This window comes from Charadrius vociferus, unplaced genomic scaffold (assembly GCF_000708025.1).
Source record: "Charadrius vociferus isolate BGI_N301 unplaced genomic scaffold, ASM70802v2 scaffold46, whole genome shotgun sequence".
Taxonomy (NCBI): domain Eukaryota; kingdom Metazoa; phylum Chordata; class Aves; order Charadriiformes; family Charadriidae; genus Charadrius; species Charadrius vociferus.
In genome coordinates this window covers 1728177-1731249 of record NW_009648710.1, presented here as the reverse complement: position 1 = coordinate 1731249, position 3073 = coordinate 1728177, and positions in this window count along the sequence as shown.

The window sequence follows — 3073 nt, the reverse complement described above, 5'->3', positions numbered from 1 at the left end:
AATTTGAATTTTACTGATTTAAGACAGAGCAGAGAGAGTTGGTCTTTTTAAAAAAAATGATACATCTCTCCTGAACGTATGACAGCTTCCTTCCTTCAAGTAAATCTTAAGTATTTTCCTTTCTCTTTGCATGAGCCTTTCTTAGGTCTATTGTATCAGTTTTGTTCTCCGTATTACAAGAGGAGAAGAGCAACAGATGTGTTTCTCCATTTTCTTCAGGGTCTTGCAAATCTTGCCTGGGGATATTTGTTAGTTTTTTGTTTCTTCTAATTTCCTTCTGTTTAAAAGAATAAGATATAATAGGGTGAAGCCATCTGCATATTTGTACTTCTCAGATGAGGATTATTTCATTTGCAAGGAGCTTAATGGAATTCTGAAGAATCAGATTTGTTTATCATTTTAGGGAATGGGATGACATTTCTGCTTAAAAAATAATTACTACAATATAGCACATTTGTGAGACTTTGTGCAGATTGAGAACACCCCCCCCTCCCATTCTCATGAGAGCGATTGGTCCTTTTGCCATTTGTAAAAATGACTCTAAAATGATGGCTTTAGTGATTAAAGACTGAAAGAAAGAGGTCTCAGAATAACCAATGGGTTCTCCAGCATATGTTAATATATTCTGTTTGGAAAGGTTACTTCCATTTATATTCCAGATGAAAATACTTTGTGACTTTATGGCATGTAATCACATTTTTTTCTACAGAAGCTAAGTACTCTGGTTAACATGGGGAATAAGAATCTAAAAAAATCATAAAGGATTAAATTAATGAGGAAGTGTTGATTTCAATAAAAACACATTTTAAAAGATTGGAAATAAAGAAACATACTGATAGAGTAATTTTTTTCTCTTAAATAATATTTTCATTTTATTATATCATAGATAATATATTTATACTACAATGGCAAAAATAAAAAATGGAACAAGAATTTTTAATTTAATAAAAATGGGTTTGTATTTGCCTAAAAAATTTCTGGAAATTTCATTTTACTGGATTTTTGTGGGTTTTTTTTCATTTCATGTTGTAACAGAAAGAAATCTGAAATCCAGGTCTTTCTCCTGGAAAGGAAACTTGTACATTCAAATGGCTCCAGCCAGAGCACTCAGAATGTTTTGCAGTGAGCCAAGTCTTTTCTTGAAAGCTCACATTTCTGCAGGCCAGCTGTCTAATCTGAGAAATTCAGGTGGATATGTGATACACCTGGCATTCCTGGCAGGCAGTGGGGTCCTTCATGTTTGTCTTTGCCACTGTGAGAAACAAGCTTCTCTCCCTGCAGAAATTTTCTGCCTCATCCTTCACCCTCCTCAGGGGAAATCTATCAGTAAGGTAAATTAGGTCTAAGCAGGAAAGATTTTTCCAGATCCCTGAAGTGGTTTGGAGCTTGGAAATTTTTTCCTACCTGTTCCAGGCTAGGGCATAAATAAGCCCTTCCTCGGTTTTTCCCTGAAATATTTTCCACTCCTTTACATCCAGGCCCAACTTTGCCACTAGAAGCACTCATTTGGAGAATACGAAATCATTCAGGTCCCAGTCACTCCTCCCTGCTAGAATGGGTGAAGGGCATCTTAGCATCTTAAGAAGGTGTTTTAAACATAAAGCTAGGAGTCACAGTGATCTGGGCTGTGTATTAGCTGCTGCAGCGTTGAACTCAGCACAAAAAAACCCTGAATAAATAAATCAGGGATGGTAACTTCACAGTACCCTGGTTAAAAAGCTACTAGCACTGAAGGGAACTAGTTTTAGCAAGATCAGATGTCTGTACAATACACTGCAGTCAGGTAGCTGTGAGCATTCCCTCAGCTGACGACAATATGTTATACAGATAGCAAGAATCCCATGCAGTATTTGGAGCTGGGGATAGGACAAGCAAAATCAAAATCTCTGAAGTCCAACCTGTTAGAGCCATGAGGATGTTTTAACTAAGAGATAAATAAGCAGACAGATTTATTACAGCTCCTAATGTATGAAGTACCAGACAGGCATGGGTGATACTAACTTTCTGAGAAATTGTGAGACACCAGGCACAGTCTGTGAGTTGTTAGCAGGACTATCTAACTGCTGGTGCCGGTTTTGCAAAGCGGGAGAGGGCCTTTGACTGCTCTGCAGTATTTCTTTTACCTGGACTTGTGCAAAGTGTTCGATGCTGTCCCACACAATATCCTGGTCTCTAAATTGAAGAGACATGGATTTGACAAATGGACCACTTGGTGGATAAAGAACTGGCTGGATGGGCACACTCACAGAGTTGTGGTCAATGGGTCGATGCCCAAGTGGAGACCAATAACAAGTGGTGTTCCTCAGGGGTCGGTGCTGGGACCTGCACTGTTCAACATCTTTGTCAGTGACATGGACAGTGGGGTTGAGTGCACCCTCAGCAAGTTTGCCAACGATACCAAGCTGTTTGGCGAGGTAGACACGCTGGAGGGGAGGGATGCCATCCAGAGGGACCTGGACAGGCTGGAGAGGTGGGCCCAAGCCAACCTCATGCAGTTCAACAAGGCCAAGTGCAAGGTCCTACATCTGGGTTGGGGCAATCCCAAGCACAAATATAGGCTCGGCGGGGAATGGCTGGAGAGCAGCCCTGAGGAGAAGGACCTGGGTGTGCTGATTGACGAGAAGCTCAACATGAGCCAACAATGTGCAATCGCAGCCCAGAAGGCCAACCATATCCTGGGCTGCATCAAAAGGAGTGTGGCCAGCAGGTCAAAGGAGGTGATTCTGCCCCTCTACTCCACTCTTGTGAGACCACACCTGGAGTACTGCATCCAGCTCTGGAGTCTCCAACATAAGAAAGACATGGACCTGCTGGAGCGTGTCCAGAGGAGAGCCACGAGGATGATCCGAAGGCTGAAGCACTTCTCCTGTGAGGAGAGGGTGAGAGAGTTGGGGCTGTTCAGCCTGGAGAAGAGAAGACTCCAGGGAAATCTTATTGCGGCCTTCCAGTACTTAAAGGGCCTACGGGAGAGCTGGGGAAGGACATTTTACTAGGGCATGTAGAGATAGGACGAGGGGGAATGGCTATAAACTGGAAGAGGGCAGGTTTAGATTAAACATTAGGAAGAAATATT